Raw genomic sequence first — 12111 nt, forward strand, 5'->3', positions numbered from 1 at the left:
CACAAGAGCACGAGGTAGTACAGGTCATGTGCACAACCCCAACAGACATGCCTATTAAAAAAAAAATCCAAACTACTGAATGTGAGGCACATGTGCACATACGAGATATACAGAGAGAGAGTCTCGAAGAACAAAAAAAAATATTTATACACATGAAATACTAGAAAAGTTGGGGTACATTTGAGGCTTAGAAAATTTTAAAAGTACTACAGGTTAAGTACAGTCACCTAGCTAAAAATCCTATTTAGAGATTGGACAAAATATTTATTACATGTATTGTGGTAGGCTCCAATCAGGCAGAAAGCCCCATTACATTCCATGCTGTAAACACACATAGCAAGGAACATTCTCTACCACACAAAGCATCAGCATGTCTCATTTGTTCTCTATTTACCTTTCCCCTACCCCAAGGCTCCAAGACAAAAGACATATAGCCACAGCATTTTAAAACACACATGCACGCATGCTAAAAACACATTAAGTTTGCAAAGTCAAACACTCGAAATATAAGCAAGTTGCTTGTGCAACTTTCATTCAGGATCCTTATGTATACATTTTATGATTCCACCTTTAATTACAGGATTACATCTGTTTTAAAAAAACAACAAAAAGAAAACAAAAAAAACCCAGTAACCCCCTGCCTCATTCAGTGCAAAAAATAGATGGTGCTCACTAAAAGAGCAGCTGCACAACATTTTGTTTTATCCTCAATGTTTATGTGAGGCCCATGTCTTATTAACTGCACACTATTAAAACCCTGCTCTAAATATATAATTAATAATTTTCTCATGGGCTGTGTTGTGGTTCTGATTTAAATGCTTCACTAAACATTAACTAATTAATTTTCACAGCACTCCTGTGAGGGGCTACTGTTATGCCCATTTTACAGATGGGGAATTGAGGCTCAGCGATTAAGGTAAAAAGAGAGTCCACTAATTTTGGGCCACCAAATGGTGATGTTAAGTACTCTGAAGAATCAGGTGATAGTCATTACATAACACAGTGCCCACTAACTTCAGTTGCAGCTGAGAGTGCTTAGTGGTTCTGCAAATGAGACTGCTGCATCTTAAAATGGGCACCCTGAAAATGAGGAATATACAATTAGTTGCCTGAATAAAAATAGGTGACTACAAAAATAAAATAATTTAATTTGATTTATTTAAAACAAATCTATTTAAAAATAAACTTGAAATTATGACAATGTTAAGGTTTACAATAATCTATTAAAATCTTTAAAAACATATATATTTTTAAATTGAAATTAATTTTAAAAAACTTGCTGCCAAATTTTAAAGATAGTCACTGCACTGGTGGAAGTCATTAACCAAACACCTGAAATCAGGGTTGACTGAAGTTAAAACAGCTTTTAACAGCAGTAGCCTCTTCTGCAGCTGCAGAGAGAATATTTTCTTCATTTTAATTTATTCAACGTTCAGGTCGATGACTAGTTTGTTCCAAGTCAAGAAACCAATTGAGAGCTAAAAAAGCAGGAAACTTTTTTCCTCTTCTAATCTATGAATAAAAATGAAGTATGAGATCTACTAGTTTTAAAACCTTGAAGGGGATGGTGGCCAGGACCAATTAGTTCTTTTCACTAACTGCAGATAATATTTCCTTTGTTTAGTAATTTAGTAAATGCAAAATGTTTTGATGAATTTTGATAAAATTTGTTCCTTACATATTCAACATATTTAAAGTAGCTTCATTTAACTAAAGAAGATTTAACTATTTTTGTAGTGAATTAGGCTGAGAACTTCAGAAAGGAAAGATGATGTCATCGTTAATGCAGCTGAATGTCACCTGAATTACTAGATTATAACCCTGCCTATGCCACAGAGTTCCTATGTGATGCCAGGTACATCACAAAACAAAAAAAGATTCCACAAGTGGCCACAGTATATTCCTTATTCTCTGGGTACCCAACCTGAGGCACTTGGGTCTGATTCCATGCTGAATATTCACAAATGCAACTGAGGCTAATGGGAACTCTGCTGAGAACATATAAACTGCTATAAATTGCTAAAATACAGGCTGTAGGGTTAACTGGGCACCTAAAATAGTGAACACTTGACAATTGTGACTGAATCTACATTCTTCATCTGTAAAGTGGTGATAATATCACATTCTCTCACAGGGTTGTAGAAAAGATATATTCATTAATGTTTGTAAAAAATATTACCATGAGAGCATCATAGAAAAGCCAATGAAGAAAGAGACGGTTACTCACCTTTGTAACTGTTGTTCTTCGAGATGTGTTGCTCATATCCATTCCAGTTAGGTGTGTACGCGCCGCGTGCATGTTCGTCGGAAGATTTTTACCCTAGCAACACTCGGTGGGTCAGCTGGGCACCCCCTGGAGTGGTGCCGCTATGGCGCCAGATATATACCCCTGCCGACCCAGCCACCCTTCAGTTCCTTCTTGCCGGCTACTCTGACAGAGGGGAAGGAGGGTGGGTTTGGAATGGATATGAGCAACACATCTCAAAGAACAACAGTTATAAAGGTGAGTAACGATCTTTTCTTCTTCGAGTGCTTGCTCATATCCATTCCAGTTAGGTGATTCCCAAGCCTTACGTAGGCGGTGGGGTCGGAGTGAAATGTGGCAGAATGGAAAACTGCTGAGCCAGAGGCTGCAGCATCTCTTGACTGTTGAACCAGAGCATAATGCGAAGCAAGGGTATGGACCGAGGACCATGGAGCTGCGCAACAGATCTCGTGGGTAGGTACACGAGCCAGCAAGGCGGCAGATGAAGCCTGAGCCCTGGTAGAATGCATGGTGATGTGGCTTGGGGAAATATGAGCCAAATCATAACAAGTGAGGATGCACGACATCACCCAAGATGAGATCCTCCGAGAGGAAACAGGTAGGCCTTTCCTTCGGTTACCGCAACAGAGAGTTGAGGTGTTTTAAGAAATGGTTTTGCCCGCTCAATGTAAATGCGAGTGCTCTACAGACGTCCAGGGAGTGTAATTGTTGCTCCCACTATGTTGAGTGTGGGTAACATGAAAGGCCGAAACCACCTTAGGGAGGAAAGCCGGGCGTGGTCATAACTTCACCTTGTCTTTGTGAAACAGTGTACGGCGGAACCACCGTAAGAGCCCTGAGCTCGGAGACTCATCTGGCCGATGTAATGGCTATGAGGAAAACTGTCTTCCAAGACAGGTATAGCTGCGAGCAGGTCACTAACGGCTCGAATGGGGGAGACATAAGTCTGGTTAAAACCAGGTTGAGGTCCCAGGTTGGGGCTGGGCGGCATACTTGAGGGTGTAAGCGCTCCAAGCCCTTGAGGAACCTCAAAACCATAGTGTGTGAGAACACGGAACGACCACCTTAGCCTGGGTGGAAGGTAGAGATGCCTGCCAAGTGTACCCTCAGCGATGACACCGCTAGGCCCTGCTATTGTAGGCCAGAGGTAGTCCAAAACAGAGGGGATCGAGACCTCAGTAGGAGTAAAATCAAGCGTTTTGCACCTGTAGGAGAAACGCTTCCACTCGGCCAGGTATGTTGACCAGGTGGAAGGCCTCCTGCTACCCCGGTTTAGTCACGCAGCAGCCACATCGTGAGGTGAAGAGACTGCAGGTCTGGGTGGCGAAGCCTGCCGCGGTCCTGAGTTATGAGGTCTGGGTGGAGTGGCAGGGTAATTGGGTTGGCTATTGACAGGATGAGCAACGTGGTGTATCAGTGCTGCCTGGACCACGCTGGAGTAATCATGATGATGCACGCTCTGCCCCTGAGGAGTTTGAGCAGGACCCAATGAACCAGCAGGAACGGTGCGACAGTATAAAGGAGTTGGCCCTTCCACAGCATCAGGAAAGCGTCCGAGATTGATCCCGGGGAGAGACGTTGGAAGGAGCAGAACATCTGGCATTTCCTGTTCTCATGGTAAGCGAACAGGTCTATGTGGGGAAAAGTCCCCACTTCTGGAAAACAGAATACATCACATCGGGGCACAGCGACCACTCATGAGACAGGAAAGACTTGCTGAGTCGAAGCACCAAGGCGTTCCGAACGCCTAGGAGAAAGGACGCTACCAGATTTATTGAGTGGGCTATGCAAAAGTCCCAGAGATGGATGGCCTCCTGACAAAAGAGGGAGGACCATGTCCCTCCCTGGTTGTTTATGTAGCACATGGCCGTTGTGTTGCCTGTAAACACTGGGACACCACGGCCTCACAGCTGCTGCTGGAAACCCCGGGACGCCAGGCGGACTGCTCTCATTTTTGGACATTGATGTGGAATGCCAGCTCCTGAGAAGACCAAAGGCCTTAAAGCTCGAAGGTGACCGAGGTGAGCATCCAAGCCGAGAGATAATGCGTCCGTGGTCAGGGACAGTGAGAGCTGGGGCGGATGGAACAGCATCCCTGCCCACACCGGGGAGGGAGGTAGCCACCATTCTAGGGAGCCTAGGGTGCTTGAGCGAATGGTGACTATCATGACCATTGGGTCCCTGTCCGAGCAGTATGCCGAGTTGAGCCAAACTTGGAGAGGACGAAGGCGGAGCTTGGCGTGTTTGGTTACAAACTTGCAGGCAACTATGGAACCCAGGAGCCCGAGACAAGTGTGGGCCGAGGTCGTTGGGAAAGTCTGCAGACCTCGGATGATTGTTGCCACCGCCTGAAACCGCAGCTGTGGTAAGCAGGCTCCGGCTAGGCCGGAGTCCAGGATAGCTCCTAGGAAGTCTAACGTCTGCGTGGGAACCACAGTGGATTTTTCTATACTGATCATCAGGCCTAGACGTGTGAATAGGTCCTTGACGATGCCCACATGCTGAGTGATTTGTGTCTCGGAGTCTCCTCGGATAAGCCAATCGTCCAGATACGGAAAAACACATATCTGACATCAGCGGAGGTAGGCGGCGACTACAGCCATATACTTGGTCAATACCCATGGGGCTGTAGAAAGGCCAAACAGTAGGACCGTAAACTGGAAGCATTGATGGTTGGCTAGAAAGCGGAGGTATCTCCTGTACGGAGGGAAGATGGCGATGTCAAAGTACGCGTCCTTCATATCGAGGGCGGCATACCAGTCTCCAGGATCCTAGGATGGGATAATGGTTCCCAGGGATACCATGCGGAACTTCAACCTTATCATAAACTGGTTGAGTCCTTGCAGGTATAGGATAGGTCTGAGACCTCCGTTCGAGTTAGGGATTAAGGAATAAAAGGAGTAAAACCCCTTGCCCCTTTCGTCCATCAGCGTCTGCACCTCTTGTAAGAGGAATTGCTCATGAGAGGGGTCCCTGAAGAGGGACAGGGTTGGAACAAATTGGAGGTGGTACCCATACTCCACCGTGCGTAGGACCCAGCGATCTGAAGTTAACTGGGATCACGCCAGGAGGAGGTAGGAGCGGGATCCTGACCTGTAACTGGTATGCCGCCCTCGGGTGCACCTTCGAAAGTTCGACTTTGGTCTCGGTGGTGATTGCGAGAGACCCTGATATTGGCCCTCTAGGGGTCCTGACGGTCTTCTGTAACCACCTCGGCCGCGCCGTCTGCCAAAATCTTGTCTCTGGCTAGGCACAGAGTACGGCGCTGTGGCTAGGGACGGAAAGGCCTGCATTTGGTCGCTGGTGTATGCATGCCGACAGAGTGCATTAGGACCCTGTTGACCCTCAGGCTTTGCAGCCTGGGGCTGTCTTTGCCGCGAAGAGGCCTTTACCATCAAATGGTAAGTCCTGAATGGTATACTGCAGCTCCGGCCGGAGGTTTGAAACCTGAAGCCATGAGATGCGCCTCATGGCAACACCCGAGGCCAGAGTCCTGGCTGCTGAGTCTGCTGCATCCAACGAGGCCTGGAAGGAAGTTCTGACCACCTTTTCCCCTTCCTCCAAGAGGGAAGCGAACTCTTGGCGGGAGTCTTGAGGGAGAAGCTCCATAAACTTACCCACCGCCACCCAGGTGTTATAATTATAGCGGCTAAGCAAGGCTTGTTGATTTGCCACCCAGAGCTGTAAGGCCACTGCAGAGTACACCTTGCGGTCGAGTAGGTTCATTCGCCTAGCCTCCTTCGATTTCGGGGCTGGCGCCTGCTGGCCATGCCGTTCCCTCTCCTTAATGGACTGAATGACTAGTGAGCAGGAGGAGGATGGACATACAAATAGTCGTACCCCTTAGAGGGCCCCATATATTTACGCTCGACTCCCCTGGCCGCAGGAAGGATAGAGGCTGGGGACCACCATATAGTATCGACATTCGCCTGGATGGTCCGAATAAACGGGTAGGGCCCCTCTAGTGGGGCAACTGCCAATAGAATGCCCACTACCGGTCCTCCACCTCCAGGACCTCCTCCACCTGGAGGTCCATATTGAGTGCTACCCTCCTTAGGAGGTCCTGATGGGCAGTCCTAGCATAAGAGCTGTCCAGGTGGGATGACACTGATGCGTGTCTGGATGGCCATGGAAGTGCTGAAAAACCATGGGCAGAGTCTCTGACTCTATCGGACCTTGCCCAACTTGGCACCGGGGACCGGTACCAGGAGCCGTACCAGTACCTGGAATGAGATCCAGACCTGCGACCAGAGCGGTGTTGGGAGGTCGACCGAGATCTCGAGGCTCGACGTCGGGAGCAGCTATGGGAGTCACAGTGCCTGTAGCAGTGCCAGGAGCTGGTCGAGGTGCCGAGAGTAGCAGGTCGGTGAATGGGATACCAACAGGTGCAGCGAGTGCGACCGGTACCGAGGAGGAGAAGAGCACTGAGACTGCAAGTGGCGTCGGGAGCGGGAGTGCCGACGGGACCTGGAGCGTCTGTCGGACCATGATCATGAACGGCACCGCTCTGCTGTGCCAACAAAGGATGGTCGTATCAAGGTAGGCTTGCCAAGAGACTGTATTACCCGAACCAGTGGTGCTGGGGGTTCAGGCAGCATCGACTCTGTCATGGCAATGAGATCCCTCGCCATTGGGAATGTCTCCGGCGTGGAGGGAACAGTAAGCTCAACCACAGCGCGTACCGGGGAGCTGTCAGGCACCGGATTCTACGGCCCTCGTGGGACCGGGATCGATGGTGCCGACGTCATCAGTGCCTCGGCAGGTGTCGGTGCCGGGCGATCCGACTTAGACGAGCTCTCTGGCTGCGGTGCAGTTGGCACAGAATCAGCAGGAGCAGGGAGCTCAACCATAGCGCGTGCCGGGGAGCTCTCAGGCACTGGCGGGAGGAGTCGTAGGCTCTCTCGATCTCGGAGAGAGGGAGCGGTCCGAGTCAACTTCGCTGCCAGCGACGGCTGGTGCCGAGAGGCCTTGGCAGTACCGGTGGGGGCCGCTGCCGAGGAGGCGCTTCTGCCCGCCGATTGACCAGCGCTCGGTGCCGAAGGCGGAGGGCTAAGTGAAAGTCCTGCTCCTTTTTGTTCTCAGCTTAAAAGCCTTGCAAATGGGGCACTTAGCTGTCAAGTGCAATTCCCCGAGGCACTTCAAACAGGAGTCGTGCGGATCTCCTGTCAGCATCGGCTTGTGGCAGGCCGAGCATGGTTTAAAACCCGGTGAGCTGGGCAAGGGCTCTGGCACTGGGTGCGGGGAAGGGGCTACTCCCCGAACCCCGCTAATTATTACTAAACTAACTATGCTAGTAAAGAGAAAATGTATAACTATATAAATATATATATATAAAAGGATTATAACTATATAACTATATACACGAGAACTATGAGTAGCTAGGGAAGTGGACGTCAGCTAAGCCGCGCTCCACTGTTCCAACGACCGACACGGGCGGTAAGAAGGAACTGAAGGGTGGCTGGGTCGGTAGGGGTATATATCCGGTGCCATAGCGGCGCCACTCCAGGGGGAGCCCAGCCGACCCACTGAGTGTTGCTAGGGTAAAAATCTTCCAACGAACGTGTACGCGGCGTGCACACACCTAACTGGAATGGATATGAGCAAGCACTCGAAGAATTGATAATTCTGTATTCAGTGCAGGGTTTGCAAAGTGTTAAGTAAATAATGCACTGGGCCACATGCTGGCATCCATCCTGTGCACCAACTGAGGCAGGGGTTCTATACAAAAAATAGAATAAGTTCATATAATTAAACATATCATAATGCACAAGGGAGCTGAATTAAGGTTGTACAAGCAATCTTAATTCTTGCATTTCCTAACTTTTTGAGTGCTTGATTTGGTAACTTGAATATTCTTTGAATAGTTTTTTTAAATATAGTATTTATAGACAGATATCTATTACACACCTATTTACATTATGTGGTTTGACTATTCTCAAGAGCCTCTCAACACACCCATTATCAGCTGGACTGTGTTATTTTAAGCAGAACAGCAGAGGTTGCTCTTCAGGGATTTGAAGGAGGAGACAAAAGTGACCTCACAGATAAATTGAGGGAGAGCGTTATATGTGCAAGGAATTGTGTTGAAGGAGACGTTTACGTGAGAAGTTGACAAATGGGTAGAGACTACTGGCATGTTTGGATGGCTGAGCAGAGACAAAGATTACACAGTACAAGGAAAGAGTGAACACACAGGGAGTGGCAGAGTTGTGAAATAAGCTATAAGAAATGCACATACCAAAAACAGTCACCAAATATCTTGCTACTGTAAACACTGTTCTGCCTCATCCCATTTGTCACCCATTCATTGCATCACTGCTAATAATAGAGGTTAAGTTGTTGAAGGCAGGTATCTTAAGCTTATGTATTTCAGTAAAGCACCTAGCATATTTTTCAACAATATGAAAATGAAATAAAACATAATACCACTGACTTCATTTTGGATTATACTGGTGAAATGAAACATCCATTATACTAAAGATTAAAAGAACAAGTTACAAATAATTATGGTGGTAATAAGTAACCAATAAATAATACATGGAGAGAGGAAAGTGAAGAGGAAATCGCTGATGGTCTCAAAAGCTAGTAGTCTGCCGGATTCATCCGCTGGCCTGGAGCCTTATGCCTGCACTATTTGAGGCAAGGACTATCGCTCAAGAATTGGACATTTTAGCCATTTGCAATATAACAGCATGACACACAGTAATTGAATTACTTTGACACACCACTGTCGTTCAAGATGGACGACTGACAGCAATAAATACGACCACCCCAAGAATATTGTACTTATGGGGTATTTTATCCGAAGATATCAGTATTTTTTTTATTTTTATTTTATTTATTTATTTTACAAGTATGGGTTTTATGTCTATCTTACAAATTGGGAAACAGAGGTGAAATTATCTTCTTAAGGTCTCACAAAGTCCAGAGGCAGAACTGGGAGTGAAATCCAGGTCTCCAGACTTCCTGTCCTCTACTGCAACCAACAGACAAATCTGCTTTCTGATATACACATACTTTTGTCCTAAATGCAAGAGACAACTGAACTGGGTAACTATGAACACTATGAACCAGCATCTGCTCATGGAGAAAAAACAACAAGAAATCTCTTCAAAATATATATACCTCTACCCCGATATAACGTTGTCCTCGGGAGCCAAAAAATCTTACCGCGTTATAGGTGAAACTGCAGTATACTGAACTTGCTTTGATCCCCCGGAGCACTGCTTTACCGTGTTATATCAGGGGAGAAGTGTATGTCAGCAACGTTTGTACAACTAAAAATATGCAGAATATGCCTCCTTAAAACTGATCTAAATAGAAGCACACAGGAAGTAAAAAGAACAAAATAATAATAATAATAATAATAATAAAGGTTGCAGAATTAGAATGATGAAGACCCAGATGAAATTGCGCTGAGATTCATGAAAAATATAACTGCAGCCATACTGGGGATAAGTGTTTGATGAGATTGCTATGATCCACTGTATGGAATGCTGCTAATTAAGCAAAAGAAGCAAGAGTAGAGCATTTACATCTAGATCCATTAGTAAATCACTTTATATTCTCATTGCAGCGTCTGTACTGTGACATGTTCTAAACTTGACTGAAATTTTTCAAATACTCAACAATGCACAAGCTTTTTGCATAACTGATTATCAGAGCTGGTCAAAATTTGAAACTTCAAATTTGGACAAAAAGGGAAAAAATTATCACGAAAATGTTCAAGAAAAATGTATCCTGGTTTTCATTCAGTCTATTGATTACATGTTCCAACAGCACGGATATAAAAGCTAATTTTGACACGGTGAATGAAAATTTGGAAGATCAACTATCAAAGAAGGTGTCAAGGCTGATTCCCTCTGGCACTTCAAGTGCAGAAGGTGGGGGCCTGCAAGGAGTCTAAAAATTAATACTTGCCACTTCAGACTTGTATTAAACTCCCAAGGTCACAGTTTTTTTCTGACCTTGGATTGGTAAATGCTGCCACCACCCAAGTGCAAAACCCCTCTGAGAACCCAGAAAGATGCACTTGGGAATTCCTTCCTGTGGAGTACCCTCAAGCCCTGTCATCCCCTCTCCTCCTCAGGGAAGAGCTGAGAAAGAAAAACAAATGAAATCAGCAGTTGCCACCACCTAATTAAACAACACGTGCACAAACCTCTTGGGACACAAAAATCCAATTCTGTTTTTCTAAAAAGGTAAATTTTATTAAAAAACAAAAGGAAGAAAATACATTTGGGAACTTAGGCTATTGTTAGATTTAAAAAGAGCAGCTACAAGGATTAAACATCAAGAAAAAATTCTTGAGATCCAGCTTAAAGGTTACAAGCAAACAAAAAGCACCTTAGGTTAGCACAGAGGACTCCACAAGACAAAGAAATAAAAGGAGATAAACCTGATCAGATCTTCCTAGACATTTCCTGATCTATTTACATATCTGGGGTTTCAAATGAGTAGTTTCTAGGTATGATACCAGTGATTTTTCATAACTGGCCCCAACTTCTTACAGCATAGTTGCAGCCCAGTCTACCTCTCCCCAAGAACAGGCAGATAAAAAGGGAGTTATTGTTCAATTTTAAAAAGTTCTAGACTTCCCATTGGCTCTTTTGGCCAGGTGTCCACTCACTTCCTTTTACCTACTCATAGCAGTGACTTTTAACCCTTTACAGGAAAGCAGGTAGAGAATAGCTAACTGGCTGGCAGGGTCCATAAAAGAGAGCTACCCTGCCCCCTTCATTTATCACAGAAGACTTTTTTTCTCTTTTTTTTCCTTTTTTTAAACTATAGTGGTTTTTAACCAGAGCACTGACAATCATCTAAAAGCAGGGATAATCCCCTTCCTTCCCCCTTTCTAAAAATTAAAAGACTGATTCATTCTCTCCAGAATGATTAAGGCCATAACCAGTAGACTCTCAATAGTCAGTTCCTGTATCACTTCACTAATACCTGGTATAGCCAATTAGACAAAGGATTTAAATAGTCCATAAAATGAAGAGTATGGAAGTCCAGAGGTGGAAATATATCATTTAAGTAAAGAAGAAATTAATTTTGGACACCCAAAGTTTATTCATAATTTGCAGAACTCATCCAGAGCAGTTACTGAAAGAGAAGCCTTTTCAATGGTCTTCAGACACAGGAGGATAACTGCCCAGAAATTAGAAAAAACATAACCCTATTTGCCTGAGAGTATCAATCATTTAACATTTGAGATTTTCATGCCTCAAAAACACATACCATCTTGAATACTGAACTTCTACACAATGTGGAACTTTTAGATATTATCCTTCTGTTAAAATTCCTATGGCATAGGTATACTAAGGGGAACAACGTGAGAGCCCAGACCTCTTTGTAAAGGTACTATCATCTTATTCAGAGATTCACCCTTATCTATCTATAATCCTATTTCTATATCAACCAAACCTTCATTCTTTACAGAGCCTTCCAAATATGAATCTGATTAAGAAAACATTAGAATTTAGAAGTCATGAAGGAGAACAGCAACTTACAGAAACTTGACAAACTGTAATTATGGGTAATGAGGTACATTTATGTTAAGATGCTATTTTATGTCTGAAATTTCTCATCCTTATTCTCAGTCTAAAAATAAGGTTAGTCTGCAGAGTATGATAAAATTCTATTTTGCTTTTTTTTTAGGTTTAGTTTAGTTTTCAGAATATAGATAATATTTTGTTTTCATCAAGATTGAACTATTTAAAAAAGTAACTGAAATATTAGCATTATATACTTTTCGATAAGGAATGAGTACTTTGCCAGACTGAAGAATACTGGCTGAAAGAAACACATCATCAGTGAAATGCGTATACTACCCCTGAATAATCCTG

At 44.7% G+C, this 12111-nt stretch overlaps 1 protein-coding gene across 5 annotated transcripts in view; it reads right to left on the reverse strand.

The window, feature by feature from the left end:
* Window positions 1-12111, reverse strand: part of FCHO2 (FCH and mu domain containing endocytic adaptor 2) — a 239032-nt gene that overhangs the window by 142055 nt on the left and 84866 nt on the right. The window lies entirely within an intron of this gene.

Source organism: Chelonoidis abingdonii, chromosome 6 (assembly GCF_003597395.2).
Source record: "Chelonoidis abingdonii isolate Lonesome George chromosome 6, CheloAbing_2.0, whole genome shotgun sequence".
Lineage (NCBI taxonomy): Eukaryota > Metazoa > Chordata > Testudines > Testudinidae > Chelonoidis > Chelonoidis abingdonii.